At 31.0% G+C, this 26,134-nt stretch overlaps 1 pseudogene; it reads left to right on the top strand.

Annotated features, from left to right (window-relative positions):
• Positions 1-3,320: 3,320 nt before the first annotated feature.
• LOC132620104 (protein ABA DEFICIENT 4, chloroplastic-like) lies at positions 3,321-24,766 on the top strand (annotated as a pseudogene).
• The last annotated feature ends 1,368 nt before the right edge of the window (positions 24,767-26,134 follow it).

Raw genomic sequence — 26,134 nt, 5'->3', positions numbered from 1 at the left:
AAAATTCACAAGATAGAGTTTGAATTTCGCTTTGCCCCCTCCGGCATACTTTTAGTAATGCTCTGCCGGAGGGGGCAAACTTTGCCCCGATGCATATATATATATATATATATATATATATATATATATTTTTTTTTTTTAACTTTTCAAGACAATCTTTTAGTTATGCATCAAGGAAAAGTTCCGCCTTATGGGGCATACTTTTAGTTATGCCTTAACTAAAAGCGTGCCCTTAAGACATAACTAAAAGTATGCCCCATAAGGCAGAACTTTTCATTAAGGCAGAACTTTTCATTAAGGCATAACTAAATGTTTGCCTTATAAGGCAAAGTCTATGCCTTAAGGAAAAGTTCTGCCGTATGGGGCATACTTTTGATTATGCCTTAACTAAAAGTCTGCCCCATAAGGCATAACTAAACTATACCTTAAGGAAAAGTTCTGTCTTATGAGGCAGACTTTTAGTTATGCCGGATCCGGCATAACTTTAGTTTTTCCTTAAGGCGTGTATACCGGATCCGGCATACACGTCCCCCAGCCTTACCTTGCGAAATTATTTTTTTATTTTATGCCTGAGCGGGGGTTCGAACCCAGAACTTCAGGTATTCGCCTACCTTTTCAAGAAAAGGGCAAAACTTAAAGACCACAAATATGAGAGACAAAATTCCACAAATATGAGGGTCAAAATTTAAAGACCACCCCAAAAGAAGGACAATCCGCGCAAAAAAAAAGACAATAAAATGCATCAAACATGTGTACCTGCCAGTGTATAAAATTTACATTAGCTATTTGTATTTTAACCTATTATAATAAATTATTTTAATCTGATGGTATAAAAAAGTAGACGCGATATGTGTACATAAATTGAACTCCAATCAGTACATAAATTGAACTCCAATCAACTTACAAAAACCCAACATATGTTAGGAGTATACCAATGAGAACTAGTGTTATTGAACACTTTCATTCAAACAGGGTTGTGTGGTTCGAATTGGTTATATTTTCATATATGGTTATTTTAGTTAGGCACTTACATTCGATTAGTTGGCCATAGTGTACTAGTGTACTGTAGTCCAGTAGTGGTCATAGAAATTTCATTAGAAGACACCTATAAGTTAGGCATTTGCTTTTTTTTTTTTTCTTACTCGGTGTTGGGTACTCTAGTCCAGTACGCAGTGAATATAGATATTTCATTAGAAGTTACAACATATAAGTTAGACATTTGTTTTTTTTGTTCTCAGTCGATGTTCGGTATCTTCATTGGAGCCTCGATTAATTTAGATTCGCGCTATGTAAAGCTCATTTAAGAGGAAAGTATTTTCTAACAAGATCTATTTCGTACACAGGGCTTGAACTTGAGAGCTTTGTTTAAAGGTGATGAAGGAATTTTATTCATCCCGCCACAACCCTTATTGGTATAAGTCATTTGCACTATATTGGTATGAGTTAGGCATTTGCACTATCACTGGTGACCGCTGTTCTGTATTTTTTGAGTTAATACCTCCAAAAATTTCTAAACTATTCACGTTTTGTTAGTTTGGTACTTAAATTATGGGGTATTGTTGTTAACCTCTGAACTATAACATTTCCTATTTAATACTTCTTTGCAGTGCCAAGTGGCATGGAGTGGTGTCACTCTCTTTGTAGTGAGAGTGCTAGAAAATTAAATAGGCGAAAATGAGCAGCTATATGACATTTTACATTTATTTTTTAAAATATTTTTTTTTCTTTCTTCTATTAGACTCAGTAAAAAGAACATAACTCATAACACACACATTATTTATTTTAAGTATGTTTTAATATTCAAACTTTTTAATTATATTTATTATTATTGAGTAAATTTTATTCTAATATGCAATTAGGTTTATTGTCAGTGATTGATTCTTTTATTTTATCGTTACTTTAGCAATATGAGTTTTCAACTAAATTTACTACTCCCTCCGTTTCAATTTATGTGAACTCATTTGACTGAGCACGATATTTAAGAAAGTGTGAAGACTTTTGAAATTTGTAGTTCAAAATAATTCTTGAATATTTGTATGACCGTAAATAATTTCATAAAGTGAATTTGTTTCCAAATTAGGAAAGAGGTCATTCATTTTGGCACGGACTAAAAATGAAATTGGTTCACATAAATTGAAACAGAGGGAGTATTATAAAACAGTTATTGAATTTTGTTGAAGAAGAAGAAGAAAAAGAAACCAACAAATCTAGATTAGCCAAGAAGAAAGAGCAAATAAGGAAAAAAAATAGTTTTATGCTTTAATGTACTATTTTTGGTTAATTTCTTAGTATTACTTTTATTTAGAGCTATTTTTTTAATTGAGTTTATATATGCTATGATGTAATTCAATCATGACTTTTTAACTAGATTTATTTTTTCCTGATTATTTTGTTTCTACGTTACTATATTGAAGAAAAAGAAGAAGAAGAAGAAGAAATGAATAAAAAAACAAGAACGAAAAAAGTACTAACAAATAAAAAAATTAAAGTAACATACCACGGATTTTTTTGGTCTATTTTCTAGCCCACACACTACCAAGGGAATGAGATCACTCTCCGTGCTGCTTGGTATTTCAGGGGGGAGGATTTAGATAGGAAATATTATAGTTCATAGGTGTAACAGTAACACCCCATAGTTTAAGTATTAAACTGATAAACTGTGTATAGTTAGGGGAGGTTTAAGATATTAAATCTAATTTTTTTTTTTTGCACCCAAAATCAATATTTACACCTAATTACATTAATTTACTATTTTCAAATGACATATTAAGGTTAAAATGCATATAAACAACCATGGCTTAATGATAGTAGATGTGTGAATAAATATATCATGTATTCATTAGTTTGGTGTAAAGTAAGGTGCGAGTAATATTTTTCCGCGTTGATTCAGACTTTTTCTTGCTTCCCTTGTAAAAACTTTCTATTATGTAGTACCACCCTCTTAGGCTTTTGTTGAAGATTGCAAATACTTGTTTGAAGCTAACATGACGAATATTATACATATTTGGAGGGAGACAAATAAATGTGCAGATTTTCTAGTAAATGAAGGACACACATGAAAATTTGCTAGTTTGGGAATTTTCGATCAAGAAAATAAAATTTTTACTCGTAATAAATTAAAATGATGTAGCTTATGAAAGATTTTTGTAGTTATATTTAATAGTATTTTCTAATGTACCAAAAAAGTAACAACTTTGTATTTGTTCCGTGCACTCTTTATATATATACACACACACATCAAATGAGGACGATACTTTAAACTCAATTCTTGTTGTTGACTCTCTTCAAATTGTTGGTTGAATATTCCCTCCAGTTCAAGCATGGCCTTTTCTTCTTGTTGTTTTTGCCACTTTCCAATTTCACACAAGGTATGTTCCTCATTACTACAATTTTATATATTTCTCCGTGACTGTGAGCTACCTTTAGCTAAATCACCTAATTGTCATCTCTTTTTAAGACTAATGACTCGTTAATAACTACATACATAATAATAAAGATGATAATCATGAAAGACATAATCACGAAAGACATATATATATATATATAAGAAAAGTTCAACGGACAAAGCAGAAAATTAATATTGTTTTCAAATAAATTTTTTAACAATCCTACTCGGTACTTCCTCACTCCTATATTTCTTCTTATCATGTAGTTATAATTAATTTTCTGTCTATCTCCCAAATTATTATTATTATTATTATTATTATTATTATTATTATTATTATTATTATTATTATTATTATTTTGAACATTAAAAAGTGAGCAGTACTTTGAACAGTTTTTAATGAACAGTAAAAAGTGATCTGGACTTTGTCCAGTCACGAATCTTGTTATATTGCTCATCTCTTTCTCTTAACCTTTGTTCTTAATAACAATCTTCTTTAACCACACCCTGGTAACTACAGCCAACATCGTCCTTTATTATTTGGACATTAAAACGACCTCTTTAAAACCTAGGAATTTACAGGTTAATCCATCAAGGTTATTAAGAAATTAAGAGAATAACCATATACTAAAAATAACAGATTCATGATGATAAGGAAGTAATTACTTAAACATAATAATTACAAAATAATTTACATAATAGGGAGATTAGTACAGAAAATATAATAAATAAACTTACATGGTTTGAAGAAGGAGAGAGGTTTCCCTTTCGGGGAACTCCAAAAACGACTACTTCACACTAAGGGGTAGTTATGAAAAACTTAATACTAATTTACAATAGGAGTTTATATTACACAGGTTTTTGACTGGGCAAGGGATTGGAGCATTTGATGAAAGAGAAGGGGAATATGGAAGTTTTCTAGAGAGAGGTGCTCTTGTTGATGATGCCTTTGCTTCTTCACAAATGTTGCTATTTATAGGTGTCTGGCGGACTTCAACTTCGGATTTCAAATGCTAAAGAATCTCTTGAGTTCAGCCGGGTGCTCTTTGGGCCCCATCGTCACGTGAACTTTTTCAAAAGAAACTTTATTTACTCGTCTTTTAGTTGATCTGTCCATTTACTGTGGCTGCTTTATTAAAGTTGCTTTTAATAAAGCCTTCTTTTTCTGCAAATGTCTGCTAGCCGTTGCTTTTTTCAACGAATCTTTTAGCCTTTTGTCTCATCATAACTATTTCCTCCACTACGTCTGTCTGATTGTACACATATATATATATAATTTTTTTTTATGTGTCTAAATTATGTAGTGCAATAGAATCAAAACTCATGCCTGAGTCTACATCATTTGGATCTTGAGAGTCTTGAAATGCACTGTCTTGGAAATTAATATCATCTCCTTCGAAATCTGAACTATGGACTGGTGACATCCCTTGACTTGGAGATAATTTCGGGCTAGAATTTTTAACTATATGTTTATCTTGTTCCTTTGTCTGGAATTTTTTTTCTAGTGTCTCTTTTACTCTACTTTCTATTTTTTCATTCTTTTTCTTTTTTACAAGTGTGCTTTTCTTTGTAGAAGTTGCTCCTTGCGTAAGTGTCTTTGGTAATCTCCGTCTTGAACATCCCTCATCTTCACTTTTTGGCAAAGTGACAGCCATCAACGGATTTGATAAGTCTTTACCGGCTACCGTTTGAACCGGACTAGTTGTATCCTTACCCGATACAGGGGGTCTGACTGCATTCATAGGGGAATGCACACCCGTCTCATCCATTTTTCTCTGAGATGGAGAACTCTGAGATTGCATCAATTCGAACTTAACAGCTTGTAGTCTTTGTTCTAATGTCTTCACTTGATCCAAGAGTTTTATTTTTTCTTGAACCAATGTCTCTTTCTGCTGGGTTAATCGTTTGACCACGTCAGTCATAGTAGAGCAGTGATCACAAAAAATTATCTTGTCTGTGTCTTTTTATACATTGTACTGAGGGATTTTGTCTGAGTTTTGTCTGAGAGCTGGAGAAATATAGTAGTTTGGACCCAGTACTCCTCTAGCATAGTCTAGTGTTTCAGTGAAATCATTAAATCCTTTAAAAAGAGGTTTTCTTATGTCTTTAATAGAGTCTACAACTTCTATCCAAGTTTGAAAAATACCATTAGTTTTACCGTGAACTACAACATAAAATTTAAATTTTTTGTCTAAATTTTGGTCTGTAAAATACTGACAGAGAGAATTTATAGTAGCTACAAAATGTTTAGTGTCTTTTCCATTATGCGAAATCCATAAATTATCCACTAAGCATCTTTGTTGTCTGTCTATTACGTGTTCTGGTAATACTTTAAAAGTCCAATTTGATGGCTGGAAAGCTACTAAGTTATTGGCTCCGAATTGTATTATTTCCATAGTATTTCTCTTTAATAAAGATGTAGGTCTAAAATGAAGGTTATCTAATATTGTCTGTCTGTATGTGTCTTGGGTTGAGGCTATGCCTTTCCCCTTGTCTGCTGTCTGAGAACTGGAAGGTCTCATGCTGTTCAAATAAAAAATTAGTAAGCAGTAATCTTTAATCTACTTAATTGGTCTGCTAAATTATTATCTTTTCCTTTTATATGTTCAAATTTTAAATTATAAATTGAAATGGTATCTAAAAAATTTAGCCATCGTCTTCTGCTACTATTTTTATCATTTATCTTTTGATAAAATTTAACTATAGCTTCGCAGTCTGTTCTAACTAGTATTTCTGGTTTATTTAGGATATATAATCTAAAACTATTTAATCCATATATTACAGCCAAAATTTCTGCATTTATACTACTCATGTTTCCTTTTTCTTTATACTTACCACTTTGATAAGCACATATCTTTTCTTCATTTTTATTACTATATTTATTAGGTTTTGCTTTTAGTACTGCTCCCCATCCTTCAAAACTGTCGTCTGTTTCTATAATTAAATAGTTTGTTTCTAGAGGCATATTTAAATCAGGAATGTTCTTTATTTTTTCTTTTATTTTCTGTACTAATTTAATGTCCTCGGTATTAAAGTGTTTTTGACCATTAGATCCAGTCTTTGAGTACAATGGTCCTGGTATTTTTCCTAAATCCTTTATGAAATTTCTAGCATAATTGACTATTCCTAAATTTTTTTGTAATTCCTTAACATTATCTAACTTGTCTGGCATTTCTAAAGCTTTTTTAGCTATACAAGGTTGTAACTTTATCTTACCTTCTCCTAGTACTACTCCTAAAAAATTTATATAATTTTTACATAATTCCATTTTTTTTCTTACTAATTATTATTCCATTTTCTACAAATAGTCTAAATATTGTTTGTAGGTGTCCTAAATGTTCTTTAATATCTCTACTAAACACTAGTATATCATCTACATATACTAATACAAACCTTTTGTATTCTCCAAATATACTATCCATTTTTCTTTGGAAAATTGGCGGAGCTGTCTTTAATCCAAATGACATTACTAACCATTCGAAATGTCCTTCAGGACAGGTGAATGCAGTCCATTCTATACTTTCTTCATGCATTCGTACCTGCCAATATCCTGATTTACAATCAAATTTGCTAAATATTTTCTTTCCTTGGATTCTATTTTGTCTGGTAACTTATATCCATCTGTTCTGGTATTATCATTAAGTCTTTTATAATTTATTACCATTCTCGCTTTTCCTCTTACTATTTCTCTATGATTTCTTACCATAAATGCTGCAGATATATGTTTAGAAGTAGATCTCCGTATTACTCCTAAGTCCAATAGTTCTTTTATTTGTACTTTAAAATCTTCTACATCTTGATTTGTTGCTTCAATCGAAGCAGTTTTAATTATATAGTCTGGATTTATTATATCTAATTTACATACAGTCTTATTATTTTTCCAATGTTTTAATGGTTTTTCTCCTATAATTTCTATTTCATCTAGTATTTTTATTATATTATCTAGGTCTTTTTGATTTTTTATTATTCCTATTCTTTCTATTCCTGTTTTAAAATTATATAACTTTGTCTCTATGTCTATTAAAGTATAATTTTTTTCTAACGACTCCTCTACTCCTAGAATTTCTTCTTCTTCTAGGGTTAAATTTTTTATTTCTGGCTTATCTTTACAACATGTATTATTTTCTTGACACTCTTTACAACAACTATCTTCTTTCTTTTGCAGGTTGCGTTGATCTGGTGTAGGGATCTTCTTATGACGGATTCTAGTTTCAGTCTTAAGAACTTGTACCGGTGTATGAGTAATATTTTTTAAGAAAATTACTCCATCTCTTGTAATCATACAGCTGCCATTATTATGTAACATAAAGTCTAATCCTATGACAAAATCTACATTTATATTAAGGTGTCTTACCCATATCTTATCCCTTTTATAGCTTGGTTTGTAAAATTCTGAACATGTATTTATAAAGCTAATATAGGCCTTATGAACATAATGTCTATATATGTTATGTGTTCCATCCATTTGCATGGCTGCAACTGTTTTTTCTAGAATTTTTATTAAATTAGGTGGAACTATTATTTTATTTATTATGCACTTTGTGCACCCTGAATCTACTAATGCTAATGTTTCTATCTCATAATCATCTATTTTAATCCTGGCAAGTATTTTTATTGTTCCTAATTTTTTTATCTTCATTACATACTAATGCTTCGTGATCTTCTATACTCATTAATTCTGCTTGAGAATCTTCTGGTATTATTCTTAATGGTTTCATTATTGGTTGTATATTTGATAATCTTATTTCTTCATCTTCACTATCTACTTCTTTTTGTTTTCTTTTTTCTAGGTTGCATAATCTAGTTTCTAATTCATTTATTCTTGTTTCTAATGTTATTATTCTTAGATTAAGAGTAGGGTCCAATTTTCTATACACATTGTACATCCTTCTATATAGCAATTTTTACATTTAGCTCTTTTGTCTCTACTAGGATACCATTTACAAAAGAAACATGCATTACTATCCAATCCCTTATTTCGTTCGAACTCATGGTTACAGTCTTCCGCTATATTTGCTAAATTATCTATTGCTTCTAAGTCTAAATTTTCTAATCCAATTTCATTGATTAATTCTTCTGCTTCTGAGTCTGACGAGTCTGTTTTGATTTTTTCTTCAGTGTCTACACTTACTATAGAATATATATTATCTGTGTCTGACATATATTCGTCTACATTTATTAACGTTTCTTGAAAATCTTCAATTAACTGAGAATTTCTTGTCTTATTATTTATTCTTTTTGGACATGTATTTGCTAAGTGTTCTACACTTCCACAAGTAAAGCATTCTAGTTTATTTTTATAATTTCTATCTGTTCGATATTTTCTTACATGCCTATTTCTGTCTAAATAAGGTTTTCTGGCTGCTGATTTTCTAAGATAATATTTCTTTCTATTATATTGAGGATAATTTCTATTATAATGTGTTCTGTATTTTTTATGCTTTTTCTTTTTGTAATTTTCTTTATCATAGCTTTGTGTAGTGTAAATTACGCTTTTACAAAAGTTCATTTCATTTTGTTTTAGCTGTTTTTGTATTTGTATATAGGTGCATTTTTCTTATAGTATATCCATTATATGTTGTATTCTATGTCCTATAGACCATTTTAGATTAGGATTTTGCACTACTCCGTCTCTCTTATTCCATCTATCTTCTATTTCTCTTCCTAAGGCTCCTGGTAGTTTATTAAATAATTTTTTACCTAATTCTTGATCAAACGCATTTCCACTAATAGTACAGTAGTAAAAATAATCGTTTAAAAATTTCTTAATATGAAACCAACTACTTATGCTTAGTTGTTCTAATTTTATTACCGCATTTCTCTGTAGTACCAATAATCCACTATTTGGGTCTTCCCCTGTAATTAAAGTATCCATTTTATTAGTAAATTTATATGGATTTGCTCCCATAGATACTAAGTGTTGAAATTCCATTGGAAAATTTTCCTTATAAGCTTCCTATAGAGCTTTGGCTGATTCTCCTAAAAACGTTTCTAAATATTTATACATTGTTTCTGCGTCTGTATCACTATATGTTTTTATATAGTCTGCTACTACTATTCCTTTCCAAAGATCTATTACTGAATTCCATCTTTGTGGATCATGTGCTGCTGTTGACACCCAATTTTGTCCCGTCTCTCCGCCGAAATACCTATTTACGCTTCTAATATTTTGAAAAAAAAAAATAATTAAAATATATGTTTATGTTTTACTATAATTATTAGCCTTTATTTATACCGACATTTCATTATCCCGTCATTATCTTTACTGTCGTCACCACCATTGTTATTATCATTATTAATTATTATCATCATTATTATTATTATTAATTTATTATTATCATTATTATCATTATTATTAATAATTTATTATTATTATTAATAATTTATTATTATTATTATTATTATTATTATTATTATTATTATTATCATTATTACTATTATTATTATTACCATTTATTATTACTACTAATTATTATTATTAGCATTATTATCACCGCTATTCGTTACTTTCATTTTATTATTAGTATTATTATAATGTTTTTACGTTTCAGCATTTTTTGTTTTTTACCAATTTCTGCATACGTATTGCATTTATTTCGCGCAATTAAATGACAACGTTTATTTATTGTTAAAATGTTATTGCACGGCTATTATAGCATCATATAATTTTATTACCCGAGTCCTAGTAATTACACATTTTGTATTAGATAATATTTTGTCATACTCAGTATATTACTAATTAATATGGGTCTTTATTTCAAATTTTAGAAGTTGAACCATTTCTTGCACTCAGTCCGTATTTTTGATTTATCGGATTCCAAATCAAAGTCCAATCAACCCATAAATATTTTTGGTCAGCCTATATTTTCGACCCAAATTTTTAGACCAGTTCATGTTTTAATTTATTAGCCCATTCTTTAATACCCAGTCCAAAAAAAAGACCGGGTCCGGCCCAATCTATTTCAAGATAAGGGAAACCTTTTTAGGGTTTCCCCTTTATTTTTTTTTCCTTCATCTTCTTTTTCTCCGCCTCCCTTCCCCTTTTTCCTGAACCCGCCGCTCCCTTCTCCCTTTCCCGCTCCCCTCTTTCCTTCCTTTCCTCCTCCTTTTCCGCTCCCACTTCTCCCTGTTTCCTCTCTCTGTCTCCCACCTCTTTCTGTTCCCCACCTCCGCACTTCCCTTCCCCGCTCCTCTCTCCTTTTCAAGCAAAAACCCTATAAATAGAGGAGAGGGGAAATCCCTTGAGGACAGGTTGTAGAACCCCCAAAATCGCCTCGCTAAAACGAGTTCTTGTTCCTCAAAATCCCTGAAAAATCATTTTTTTTCTTTAGCAGTAGTGACCTCATTTTGATATCGAATCAAAATTCAAATCACCTTTTTTTCCATTCTATCTTGCTCTCAGTATTTGCGCGGATCTGAGAACATACAACTCAAGGATTTGAGTCTGTTTCAACGTAGATTCGAGGTGTTCGAGGGTAGGTTTGAGACTCCGCCCTATTTCGCTGCACCCGAAGAAGGTAAATTTCCTCCCTTTAAAGTTATTTTAGTGTCCGCTTGAATGCTTCAAACTGTTTTGTTGATTGGTTCGCTTAATTGTATTTTTTGGTTTCGTTTCAATTTTATTCGTAGTTATTCTGGTCGAATTAAGCATGATCTGTCTTGTTTGGTTTAATTCTGTGAGTATGTTGGATTTGTAAGCCAGTTTAGATCCATCCAGTGCTTCAAGGGCATGTTGTTAAGGGATTAGCTATTTTTCAAATCATGGGCTCTTTATCACTATCATAAAAGGATGCCAAATATTTACCAAGAATCTATGAGTTAGTGTATGCTTAAGCATAAGGTTAAATTGGTTTAAAGATTTATTGTATTCCTTTTCTTTCTTGGCAAATGTGCTATTGTGTTTGCTTAAGATGAGTTAGGAAAATAAAGACTTATTAAACTGGTAATAATATGTTCAAATACATTTGAAAGATCTGTAAAAAAAAATAAGGATTAGTTTGTCAAGGCCAGTTTGAAGACTAGATTCAGAATCAAAGCTTGTTCCAAGTTAAAAATGGAAACTGTTAACTTTTAAAATCTGGTGTATATGTGAATTGTGTCAAATTCAGGGAACCATTTTAGAATTGAAGTTGACCAGTTAAACCAACCTATGTGATGTTGCATATAGTTTAATAAGTTTACTTTGATAAAGAATAAGCGTCCAAATTTCTTATTTTTTTTATTCTCACCTTTTGGTTTATATGACTCTGAGGAAGTGTTTTGGTTATGCATGTAATTGTGCTTTATATTTGCTTTGGTAGGTTGAGTTTGGCTTGGGATATATAAGATGATGAAAGTGTGGAATTACGATAGTGATGTTTAGTCTGAGTTTTGTGTGAAGGCTTGTTTTCCTTGAAACTGAAATTGGAATTGTCTGGCTGGTTCTTCCTAAACCAGTGTGTGTGTGCCAACGTTTCCTCTTCTATCAATCGTGGTTGTAAAAAGCTTGTGTTTCCTGGAAATCTGTATCTATATAAGTCTGCCCTTTTAGCAAACGTAGGATTTTGTTCTTGTCAAGATTTGTTCTGGTCTGGCCTACTTGCTTCCCTTTCTTATTTCAAAACCAAGTTAAAAATATTCATTAGCTTCTAAAGTTGGTCTACAGTAGAGTTGCATGATCTTTCTCCTTTTCATAATCAGAATGCAAAGCTTTGAGTCCATTCCAGCATTTCAACTGGTCACTATCTGCCTCTTGTGAAAACTTAGAACATCTTTTGGTCTGTCTAGACATTTTGGATTTGGCTGTCTTTAAACCAATCGTAAAAAATAGGAAATGTTTTTTTTTCAACTAAGTCATTTCTCTTAAGCTATTTAATGAAGGTGAAATGATTCATTCCTTTGTTTTGAGGTTTAATCTCTAAACGATCTTTGTGATGACCATTGGTACTGGGAAAACCCTTTGCTTGTTAGCTATAAAACAAGATTGCCATAGCACTTACTTGTCGATGTTCAAGAGGATTAATAAAGATCATGCTTTAATTTATTTTTCAAGGAGTTGAGAAACAGGTTATTGTACTTCCTTGTTTGTGATTTCCCAGGATACTCGCAGAATCAGAAACATTTGTAACCTGATATTAGATAAAAGGGGGAGGAAGTTATTTGTTTATCTTTTTTTTTATTTAAAATAAGTCCAGTAATTATTAACATATCATTTTAGTTTCAGAATATGGATCGTTTACAGGCAAGTGGTTTATTTGTATCAGTTAAGTGCCTTGACATTTAAAGATTCACCATGCTTAGGATCCAAAAGCCTTGAAAGGCTGCTGACTCTTTCATCTTTTTTTTTTTTTTAAAAAAAGATGTTCACAGGTTGACAATATTTGAATATAAAACATAGGATTATAAAAACTAATACATTAAGAAGTTTAGTTAGAAAATTGGTTGTTCTTGGTATCATAATTAAGGCCGCACGCTGCCTGTGTTGGACTTTGTTTTGTGTATCTCTCTTTGGTGTCTATTTTCTTTTAAGAAATATTGGATGAAGTCTTAAAGTTTAGAGTTAGGAATATCAAACTTCAGTCAGGCTAAGTATGTTCTCAAGGGTCTGAATTCTAAAAGGGACCCTTTCAGATGGTTTAACTACTGATTATATTTTTCAAGATAGCAGTATGTTGAATAGTATGAAAGGAACCTGTTAAGAATGTTATTACCTTCTCGAATCTTAATATTGGATCCTTAAATTGTTAATCTATGCGTGAGCCTGACTGAGCTGAGATAAATTTACATTTGTTCGAGTTTCAAACTTGTCCAAGTATTTTTTTAGAATATCCCTATCCCTCCAAAACTGAAACGGTATGCTTTGAAACTTTGTTGGTTATTCCTAATTTTGTGGTTTGACAGTTAGTACCTTCGCTTTGTTTCGTTCATACCCTTATATTATTTTGTCGAAGTATGTTGCGTTTTTGCACTTATTCAACATTTAATATGCTATTACATCACAAATATACACAATAATGTACATAATCTTCTAATTTTTTTTTTTTTTTGAATTTATGTTCTATGTTTTGAATTTATGTTCTATGTTTAGATACTAATCCTTTTCCTCTCATTTTTTTGCATGATCACCGTATATGAGTCCGAGAGACTCATTCTTCTTCCATATTCGGTGTTGGGCTAAAAGCCCAACGAAATCTTCTCTGTCCAGCCATCAACTACAGCAAAAATTAAAAAAAACTAATATTCTGGGCCAAGCCCAATTCCAACAGCAGCAGCAGCCCCAGTAATAAAACCGCTGGGCCGAAACCCAGCAGTGACCCAGTATTGAGCAGCAGCGGCCCAACAAAAATAGAGCTGCTGGGCCGAAGCCCAACAGCGAACAAGGCCCAACAGCCCCAAAACGGCTAGGCCCATTTGATTCATTTTTTATTTCATTTTCGTTTGATTATGTATTATGTGACTAACGTTTTATTTTGTTTTATCCTTGCTAATTTAGATGAACTTTAGATGAACTAGTGGATTAACCTTAGCAATGGGTAGTTAGCTTAAAGAAGACTAATAATCAATCCTACGAGTTTATTTCTTTTCTTTTATGCTAAAATTATTTATGACGTCTAATATTATCTCATTCGGAATAACAGATTTGCAAAAAAGGCGCAACTATATATCAATCAATATCCCGACACTTCAGTATCTTTTTACTCCTAAAATCAATCAATATCCCGGCATTTCAGTTTATTTATTAAAGGAAACTGCACAAACCCACTTTTTCTTTTACTTATGCGTCTTATTTTAATAGCATCATTATTTTAAAATCTTTGCAATATTTATAAGTTTATTTTTAAACGACATTTAAAGTTTCCTTTTATGCGAATCATTACATCTTCTACAAATTTCGTTCTAAATAGCACTTTTATTTAAAACTTTAAACAATATTTATAAATCTCATGGCATTTGAAATCTCCTTTTATATAAATTATTATATTCTTTTCTATAGGTTTTATTAGCATCTTATTTCGGCGCCCTAGCAACATTCATAAACTTTTATTTCAAATAGCATTCTAAAATTCCCCTTTATACAAATTACTAGTCTCGTTTTTTTTTTTAGAAAACGGTATTATTATTTGAAGTCTTTTTTTTTTCTCTCATTAAAATAACATTTAAAATCCTCTTTTGCATAAATTGTTATATTTTACAAGTCTTATTTGCACAAGCTGTTTTCTTAAAATTTAAATACTATATCCAACATTGATTAATCAACCTAAGTTTGGCCGGATAACCGTATTCAACGGATTCTAAAGGATGCCTAACCCCTTCCCTTTAGGATGATATAAAATCCTTACCTAGAATCACATTGGTTAAGCAGACCATTAACAGAGGTTTAGTTTTAGCTTTACCTTAGTTAATAATTAGGTGTCCTAATTCACCGTTAAAATTAATTAGGTGGCGACTCCTTAAAACAGAGCAATATAGGAATCACCAATATGTTGTACTCCGCTCTAACCCGGGTTAAAATGGGGTGTAACAGCTGCTATATTTAATATTTTATCTTTATTACCTCCTTCTTGAAAAATAATAGGTTCTTCTATAGGCATTCTTTTTCCTGATGGTTTAACATTGTCTATAGGTTCTCTTGCTGTTCTAAAAACTCTTCTTCTAGGTACATTTCCCGTGCTTGTGTCCACTGTGTATTGTTATCCTGTTGTTCTATGAAATGGACTAGAACTAGATGCACTAGATTCCATTAATTCTTTTTGGCTTATTATTGAGTCTATCTCTATTTCGTCATCACTATATTGCATATCTTCTAATATTTTATCGAATTCGTTTGATTTCTTTTGGTATATATGTTCTACTCGAGCTTCACATAATTTAAAATGACTTATGGTTTCTTCTATTGTTAGTTCTCCTAACTTACACCTTTTACATCTAAAAAACATATTTTTGTTTTCTTTTTGAAGTCTTTTTGCTTCTTCTATAGCTATGTCTACTTCAAAATCTTTTTGTATTAATTCTATGTTCATAAGGGTTGACTCAGTAGTTTCATTTTCATCTAGAGTACTTTCTTCTTCTATGTCTTTTTGTGGCGTATAATTATAATTAGTAAAACGTATAGATGTTTCTCCCTTAGAATTAGTGTACATTAGGTGAGATTCTGGCTGTAGAATCTTTTTTCTATTAAAATCTTCTAGATTCCATTCCATCCCTGCATATTCTGCAGGATTTATCTTTATGGGTTTTATTAGTCTTATTCCTCTATTTCCCATTACTTCTACTACATCCTCTACCTTAATTTTAAATTTTGTATTACTATTATTAGTCATTTTTCCTAGAAATCCTACGCATATTAGTAAATTATTACCGTTATACATTTCTTCATAACCCTTGGTCTGTATTCCTATTTTTATGTGCTTTCCAAATTATGCTAAATTCATTATAAAATCTGGGCTAATATAAAAAATTCCTCCATTATTTGTCATGTCTACCTCCGTTAGTCCTATTATTGATTTTTTCATGTCTGATCATCTATCGTCGTAAATCACTATTAGAACTTTAGTTCCTAAGTTCTTTCTAGTTAATCCTTTTAATCCTACTACTATTAATCCCATATGCATTAAACTTCTTCTAGTATTTTTTATTTGTCTTACAGCCGCTGAGTCTATTAAACTTATTGTAGTAACTTTAGTTCCTATGACTGATAATTGTTCTTCTCTATAATGTCTATATAATTGTGCTGTACTTGAGAACTGTCCTATATTATATAAGGTTTTTGGATTTAATAGTTTTAATTGGTTTTGTTGGAAAATTTGTATATCTCTATCTACGTCTATTACCTCACTTAGCTGTTGATTGTTTTCTTCTACTTAAAATTCTTGATAAGAAATTATTACATATTCTATTTTCTGAAAAACTTACTCTTGGTCTTTCTTGCCTTTCTGATCCTCCTTCGTTTCTTGGTCTAGTTGAAAGAAGGTCCATCTTTGTGGTTTTCTGATTACTTTAACTTTTTCTTTCTGAGGTGTTATCTCAACCTTCTTCAATTGTTCTATTAATTCTTCAACTTCTTTATTTTTAGGCGTCTCTTTATTTTTCTCCTTTTGTTGTTCACTTAACCACCGAACGCGTTCACCTAATAATTCTAACCATGGTACTATTATTTCTATTTTCTTTATTATTTCTAATATTAATGAAATTATAGTAATATTTTATTGTAGTATTATTTGGTCCGATTTAGCGTTAGGTATATAATCTTTATAGTCTGCTGGTAAAGGTATAGACTTTTTTTTTTATTAATTTTGAGGCTTCTTCTTGAGCTAATGTTGGTCTACTCATGAAAGAGTGATTTCTTTTAGTTCTGCTACTGTCTTTTTTAATTCTCTAATGTCACTGGTTAAAACTTCTACTTTTTGCGTTATTTTACAGACTATGTGGGTTGTTTTTAGTTCTATTTCTTTTGGTTTTTCTGTAACAACTTTAACTAATTTTTCTATTTCTGTCTTTGTAGGTAATTTTTCTAGATTAAATTTATTAACTAGAGTCTGAACTTTCTTTTCTAATTCTAATTCTTGTGTTTTTAAGTAATCTAGATTTTGTTCTAATTTTTCGAATGTTTTCTTTTGCTTAGTTTGAGATGCTTCTACCACCTCTAATATTCTAGTGATATCTTTATTATTTTCTTGTATTTTTTCACTAAAATTTATGAGTAAATCTACTAATGTATTCAACTGTTTGTCTTCACTATGTAGTATATGTTCTCCGTTACTGAAATTGCACTTTATAATACTATGGTCTTTTAATGCTCTATACTTCTTTTCTGGGTATATTCTTAAGTCTAAGTATTCTAAATTTTTTAATGTATCTATTTTTCTAGGCTTATTTATTACCCTATCGGAATTTTTATTTTACAAACTTCCTTATGGTGCTCTATAATAAGTCTTGCTATATCTTCTCTTATACCGTGTAATTCTCACGTTATAGCAGAGATTGTTTCTTCGTTAATCTGACTTTGTAATAGTCTATTGTTTATTAGTGATGATAATGTTTCTGAATTTATTATCTCTAAATACGCACTTAAGGCTTTTTCTATTGTCTATATTCTCGTCTTTTCTCTATATCTCTATATAAATACCAATGATTAATCGCTATTTGTCTAACAAAGGGTAGTGTTCTCATACAATTAATATGGTTTAAATTGCTTTTGGTACTTTGAGGTCTTTCTAGGTTTTATATATCCTAGTAACTTATATTCTAATCCTGATATTATATCTATTAATTCTTGTAGTCTTAACTGGTTTTCTTTGGTACTACTTAATTTAATAGTTTGAACAGTTTTAAATGAACAGTACTTTGAACAGTTTTTAATGAACAGTAAAAAGTGATCTGGACTTTGTCCAGTCACGAATCTTGTTATATTGTTCATCTCTTTCTCTTAACCTTTGTTCTTAATAACAATCTTCTTTAACCACACCCCGGTAACTACAACCAACATCGTCCTTTATTATTTGGACATTAAAACGGCCTCTTTAAAACGTAGGAATTTACAGGTTAATCCATCAAGGTTATTAAGAAATTAAGAGAATAACCATATACTAAAAACAACAGATTCATGATGATAAGGAAGTAATTACTTAAACATAATAATCACAAAATAATTTACATAATAGGGAGATTAGTACAGAAAACATAATAAATAAACTTACATGGTTTGAAGAAGGAGAGAGGTTTCCCTTTCGGGGAACCCCAAAAACGACTACTTCACACTAAAGGGTAGTTATGAAAAACTTAATACTAATTTACAATAGGAGTTAATATTACACAGGTTTTTGACTGGGCAAGGGATTGGAGCATTTGATGAAAAAGAAGGGGAATATGGAAGTTTTCTAGAGAGAGGTGCTCTTGTTGATGATGCCTTTGCTTCTTCACAAATGCTGCTATTTATAGGTATCTGGCGGACTTCAATATATATATATATATATATATATATATATATATATATATATATATATATATATATATATATATATATATATATATATATATATATATATATATATATAATATATGTTGAATGAGAGTCTTGGATCAACACCAAAGTTGTCTCCTTGTGATCTATAGGCAGAGGTGGAGTTGAAATTTAGAATTTATGGATTCTAGATTATAGAAAACTTTATTTATTGAATTCTTGATAAATTAATATACATACTAAATGGATTTTTAAACATAAAGATAGAGTTTTAAGTTAAAGCTACTGGGTAGCTCCGACCCTGCCTATTAACCACTAATGCTTGCCTCAAGTTAGGTTGTTTACATCATATCTCTTTAGGGTGCAACCTTTTCTTAACCCTGCTAAATAGGGGATAGTTCGTGCACCGGGCTTTCATTTTTTAATATAGTTGATGTTGAACCCATATAGTGAAAATCCTAACTCCGTCACATCTTAACAGATAAAAATAACCAAGTAAAAGATTATATAATGAGCCCACAATACATGAAAATGGAGACACCATTACAAGCTTAAATTCATTTTACCTTTCTTTACCCATATTAAGCTTGAACTTCTACTGCTTTTGGGCACATTCACCTTTTTTTCTTTCTTTAGCACTTATGATTAAAATCTAAAACGATTCTATTCTATACTACCAGTTGCAGAGTAACCAAGCTGCCTCTTTTGCTCTTGGACCAATAAACTCTGTTCTTTCAAGCCAACAATTTAAGGGATGGAGTTTTCTAGGAGGCTCAAGACTCATTATTCGTCCAAATCTTCCAACAACTCTTATGCAAAGAAGGAGCTCAAGGTCAAGGGTGTCTGCTTCATGTAATCATTTATCTCCTTGAATTATTGTTTTAAATTGTTCTGAAATGTGTGCTAATAAAAAGAATTGTTTAAACTTGTGCTCTATAATCCTAATTGCTTTGTAATTGGGCTAAATTTTATAAAGAATTAACCTCGCGTACCCATTTTTTAAAGAAAAAATAGCTAGCAGATATATAATGTATATGTATAACATGTGTATACCATATATAATCAGTGTATTATCTATGTATATCGGCTAGAAAAAGTACTCTGTGAATCCGGCCGGCCATTTGCGTAAAAATTCTAGTTTTTAAACTCAATGAATGTGGAAAAAATAAAAGATTTAACTAGAAACATCATAAAAGTCCAACAAATCCCAGAAACTACAACCCCGAAATCTATCCACAAAACATGATGCTGACACTAGATTTGTAGACCATATTCAAAGCTTTGTTGAATCTCCTTTATTCATTTTAAGGCTCATATCACTTTGAATTAGCTACTTCAAGAGAATATATATATATATATATATAGAAAATAGTCAGATTCCCCCTCAATGTTTGGCCGGTTTAATTATGACGCACTCAACCTTTGTGTGCGTCCTATTACCCCCTGAGCATTTTAAAAGTGGAATAATTTGCCCCCTGAAACGCTATACCCAGATTTAAAGTATACAGTGAAATACACGCGCCAATCAGCATTTAACACGTGTATTTTTCATTTAAATCCATTTTTTTTTACTAATTTTTCCCTAATTGTTCTTCTTTCTAACATACTTCCACCATTTTTCCACCATTAAACAATTTTAGAGCTCCAAATTGAAGAAAAATAGAAACCCATTATTCAAAGGCTACCAAAAATCAATAGACAAAGTATTGGTTCATTGAGAAAACTTTGCATTAGCTTAAAGTAAAAAAAAGAAAAAAGAAAGTCGTCGGAGTTGAAGAGGGAGATGGCGGAGGTCGCCGGATTATTCCATTTCTTTAAATTTCTTTTTCATGTCACAATTTTCTTCCTTACTTCAAGACCTGATATGTTTTATAGCAATTAAAATTTGCAGGTTTGTTATGGGTGTTCATGATATGAAGTTTTCTTATCTAGCTAAATTCTTGATTTGATTCTTATTTTATTTAATGTTGGCATTTAGATTGATGGGTCGTTTTGATCTTATTTGTTGTTATGAGAAAAAATGGAGTTTCCCGGTGGAAATTTTTCCGGCAATCAAAATCCGGTGACCTGTTGAAGAGAAGAAGAAAGAAGAGAAAGAAAATAAAAAAGAAAGAGAAAGATATAAACAAATTAGAAAATTAAATAAAAATACAGTTTTTATAAACTATTTTTGTGTCTCACTCTCTTTGCCACCTCAGCATTCGGGGGCAAATTATTCCACTTTTAAAATGCTCAGGGGGGTAATAGGAGGCCCGCAAAGGTTGAGTGCGTCATAATTAAACCGACCAAACGTTGAGGGGGCATCTGACTATTTTCTCATATATATATATATATATATATATATATATATATATGAATTACTCGAGTTATAAATGGTGCCTCAAGAGATCTTTATTGTTTGAAAGTATTACAAGTACAATGCATTTCTTGACATTTTAACCAATGTTGTAAAAGCCTCTTGCTAGCATGTAATTATCAGACTTTTGGGGTAGTTAAGTGTCATGGGTCCTTCTTCTGCAGGGTTAGAAAGTGCTGAAGTTGCTAATGGTGTATTCCCATTGGGATCAGTCATGGGCGGAGCCACCTTCGGCAAAGGGTGGTCAGGTGAACATCTTTCGTGGGAAAATTACGCGGTGTACGTAGGTTAAATGTTAGCTACTATAAGTATATATTTAATTTGCACACCCTTAACACAAGTGAGAAAAAAATTTGCACACCCTTCGCCAAATTCCTAGCTCCACCACTGGGATCAGTAGCAGTTCTTCCCTTTTATCTCTCCATGGTTGTTGCACCTAAAGCAAAACTTGTAAGTCTTAAATATTATCAACCTAAATTGACCACTTTTCATGCATTTTATGGAGATTAATAGCCTGTTAGCCAAGTTTTTAAAAGGTCAAAAGTTTTTTTTTAAAACAAATAGTATACCTATCATAGGAAGTGAAGGTGTTTGTTGAGCTTATCATGAAGAAATAAATAATTTGAGTAGTAGCAAAAATAGTTTTTTAACTTTTAAGTAGAAGCTGAAAGAAGTAGCTTCTTCGAAAAATAAGTCCTTTTGATTATTTTAGGACAGTATTATCAATATAAAAAATTCATATTTACCAAATTAAAATCAGCAGCAACTTCCTTTTTCGTTATTTTGATACTTAAAATCTCTTTTTGAAAATATTGGTCAAACATAAATTAGTAACAAAAAGACTTCTCAAATTATTTAACTAAGCACAAACTGTTACTCTCCTAAACTATTTTTTTTTGCAAAAAGCGTAGTATTTCTCAAGATAAGTTAATTTCCACAGCTTAGCATGGTGTTCAACTAATAAACTCATACTCCATTCGTTTCAATTTATATGAATCCATTTGACTGGGCACGACATTTAAGAAAGAGTGAAGACTTTTAAAACTTGTGGTTCAAAATAAGCCTTGAAAATTTGTGCGGCTGTAAATCATTCATAAAGTGAATTTGTTTCCAAATTAGGAAAGAGGTCATTCATTTTGACACGGACTAAAAAGGAAATAGGTTCAAACAAATTGAAACAGAGAGAGTAATAGTTATTCTCTTTCTAATATTTATGGAGATTAAACATAAATTCCATTGTTTCACTTTCAATTGTTTAAATTGTGATAGTTCATCATGCAAATTGCAGACCCAAAAAGTGATGGAGAGCAATATACCTTAATACTGTGCTTGGACTTCTATACTCATATATCTTCTACCTTTCCTGGACACCAGATAAATTACAGCTATTATTTCCTGCTAATACATCTTGGATTCCAGAGGTTTGTATTTACTGATTTCTGAACAAATCATTTAAACATATTAAACAAATTTTATATTAGAATTCTTTTTTATTCGTCATTGATGAGTTATTCATTAGTCTGGTTGATTCTTTGCACCAAGTTTTGGTGTAGCAACTATATTTCGATTCATCCTATTTTTTGAAGCAATTTTTACATAAAATTACTGGATTCCGTCAAACCCGTAACTTAAATGATAGATCTGCACCTGAGTCCTTCTCAGTAAAAACTTACCCGGCACCCGATGTTTAAATTAAACTAGATCTTACTAATTTCCATAGTTCAGTTAAAGTAAGATGAGAATATTGTAATAATTAACTATGGTTTCTTGATAATAAGTGTATCTCAAAACATTATGCTTTTGTTAGGTTGGTGCAAACACCGAATATGGTATTTTTCTACCCTCTACGTGTTCCATTTTATATCAAATGCCGTTTTTTCCGCTAAAAAGAAGAAGATGCCTTTCTAGATTTGAAAATTCTTTAATTTTAGACTTTCTTTTTCACCCTTGAGGACATCCTCTCATAGTCATATGATATTCTTATAACTTGTTTAAGACCCGGCCATATAAGATTACTTTTGGTACATGTTATAAAAAGTTGTTCTCCTTTTTTTTCCTTGTTTTTGTTAAACTTCCACACAATGAAATATTGTCCTGACATTATGTTGTTATTCAGCTGTCTGGTATAGCTAAGATGTTCTCCATGGAAATGACATTAGCTTCTGTATTGATTCACCTCTTGACTGTAGATCTTTTTGCTGCTAGGTTGGTTTGCTTGTTTTAGCGGAATACATCGATAACCTCTTAAATTAATGAGTAAATTTTATCTAAATCCTGTTTCAATTAAATATTTGAACATGTGATAAAATCAGTCCTATTAGACACTTTGGCTCAACTTTTAAAAAAGTTTTTACTCGTCTTCTCAACGTCACTGCATAAATAAGTTAACCACTTAAAATGTCACCTCATTTAATTGCACGCATTAGCCTCAATTAATAAGCCATAAAACTTCAGGCTTGTTTCAACTGTGGTTGATGTATATAATTAAATGACGTGACATATATATTTTACGTGGTTAACTTATCTATGCAATAAATGTTTGACAAAACACAAAAAAAAACCTTTTCAACATTTGAGCCAAAAGTTCTAATATAAACACTTTATCATGTGTTCAGGTGCTCAATTATAGTAGGTCATAGTTCGAGTATTTAAATAAAATTTAGAGTTTATGGTAAAAAAATACACCTAATATCACTTTTTCGCGAGTTTCAAACCCCAACTATCAACTATTTCCTTTTTTTAACTGAACTATCACTATCTATGTACTAAAATAGAGAAAAGGACAAAAATGGTCCCTTAACTATGATAGTAGGTTCAAAATAGTCCCTTAACTATGCACTTAACGGTTTTAGTCCTTTAAGTTTGTTACAAGTTAACAAAAATGGTCCCTTAACTATGAGAGTAGGTTCAAAATAGTCCCTTAACTATGCACTTAACGGTTTTGGTCCTTTAAGTCTGCCATAAGTTGACAAAATGGTCCCTTAACTATGAGGGTTGGTTAAAAATAGTCCCTTAATTATGCACTTTACGGTTTGATAATGTCAGAAAATGGTGTCTCGAAACACAAAGACCGACGGACTCTATCGATTAAAACTGAGGGAATCCATCGACAAAATAAAATACACTAGACTTTAGAAATAAATTAGAAATAGCAGAAACTAAAAAAGTTGTCACTACAAAAAACAAGCGAAAAAAATGATGGACGGAAACCGATGGATAAAATCGAGGGACACTATTTTTTTTTTTTAATTTTTATTGTTTTTTACGAAAACCAACGGAAGTCCATCGATTATTTTTGAGGAAAAATGCGCGGAAGTCCATCCTATAACCGACTAACGTCCGTCGGTTTTGTCCCGAGTTATTTGACCGATCTAGAGTTCTCACTAATTTTTCCCTTTTTTTCATAGTTCTCGTCAAATCTAACAAATAGAGTTCGATGAATATTTTGTCGAGACTAAAACTGTCAACTTATGGCAAACTTAAAGGACCAAAACCGTTAAGTGCATAGTTAAGGGACTATTTTGAACCTACTCTCATAGTTAAGGAACCGTTTTTGTTAACTTGTAACAAACTTAAAGGACTAAAACCGTTAAGTGCATAATTAAGGGACTATTTTGAACCTACTATCATAGTTAAGGGACCATTTTTGTCCTTTTCTCTACTAAAATACACCTCAGAGCTAACTAGGCCAACTATCAGCTGTTCCATTTTCCTGCCTGAACTATCACCATGTACTTAACTAGGTGTGTTTTAATACATAGATAGTTCAGATGTGTTTTTTTTACCATTATCTCTATAATTTAGTAACAAATTTAAAAGGTTGTGATGTATTCCACCTTTATCTTAATTACCCCATTTTATCTCTCTTTTTTTTTTTTCCTTTTGGGGTTTTCCATTTTTTATTAGAACTCTTAATTTTTTTATTTTTTTTTGAAACAGCCAAGTTGATCGTGATGGATTGCAGAATGATATCGAAACACGTCATTCTGTGTCACTCATAGTGCTATCTTGCCCCCTTGGACTTCTTACTCATTTCATCACCAAAAAGCTCAGTTCATCAGTAGTCCAAGAAAGACTTGACACGTAATTTATTAACACTACAAGATTGTAATTGACTGTGTTAAGCAAATGATCTGCGAGTTTAGTGTAACTATCAATAATTTCTAAAGGTTTTCATTTGATGAAATTACGGTAACTTTATAAGTTTGTATTGTTGTGATCTCCACGGTTGGTGGAACCGTTCACAGTCAAGTAAAATCCGATTCACATAATAATTTGATTTTTAAACACGATTCTCAACGTCCTCATTGAGAGTAGCTTTGCGAGATGTCTAGTAGTTTCTGACTAGGTCTTCGAATCGTAAGTTTCAACTCCTTCCCGATTTGCCTCGCTCTTAGGTTGACATTTCTACTTGACTAAATAGTATTCCACTCGTACAGTGAACGTATGAACAAATCTATTTGGAAATATATTTAACCAACCATTTGTTTATCAAATTAATCAATTAAATTTATTAGATTAAGGTCACAAGCAATACGATTAAACCAAACCGAATTGATCCTTTAACAGTGTGAATGTAATGAAAATAATGCAACAATAGTAGCAAAATACACCATTATATTGATGTCACGTTTCTCCTTAAGACTAGACTTTTTACTACTTCTCTAAATATTTTCTTATATTACTCTTATTAAATATAAAATTACGAATAAAAAAAATCCTAAACTCATACTAATGTGTGTACTAAAATGGGGTAAAACTTATCAGCACACGATATTACATCAAATCAATAAAAGCAAAACATGTGTCCATAATATACACTTATCACTTAAATAAAATGAAATAATACATATTTTTACTTTGTTTTAACTAAAAAATTAATTATTTAACTAGAAATAAACAATCTTCTATAAATAAAAATAGCCTATAATGGGAGGGAGGCCTTAATATTCAGATGTGTATTCAGATTCAGACGTCTTAATCTTAATAAAAACAAATGAGGTCTTAATCTACTATTACTATTAAATGCAAATTAGAAACCAAATATTATTCTAAACTTACTAATGGCATGATAAAGTAAGGTAAAAATTTACCCACTTCCGAGCAGTGTTTTAAAAGGCGTGGAAGTAAGACGAGGCTCACATATGCCTTGACGAGGAGTAAGCCCCAAGACACGGGGAGTAAGATCCGTGGGTATTTAATTTTTAGTATTTTATAAATTAATAAAAGAATACATTAATTTTTGAAAAAAAAAATAGTAGGAAAATGTGTATATATATATATATATATATATATATATAACATGCTAGCATGTACATGAACCATTAAAAAAAAAATCTGAAAAAGTAAATGACGTTAAGATGCATTACACCAATAACATGACTATGATGAATATAATTGGAGTTGTAAAAATAACACTCTATTAATTTAAAGATAGAATGATAATAATATAAAT

This window comes from Lycium barbarum, chromosome 11, assembly GCF_019175385.1.
Source record: "Lycium barbarum isolate Lr01 chromosome 11, ASM1917538v2, whole genome shotgun sequence".
Classification (NCBI taxonomy): domain Eukaryota; kingdom Viridiplantae; phylum Streptophyta; class Magnoliopsida; order Solanales; family Solanaceae; genus Lycium; species Lycium barbarum.
Note: the sequence above shows the minus strand (reverse complement) of the source record. Positions and strands in the feature narration are given on the sequence as shown.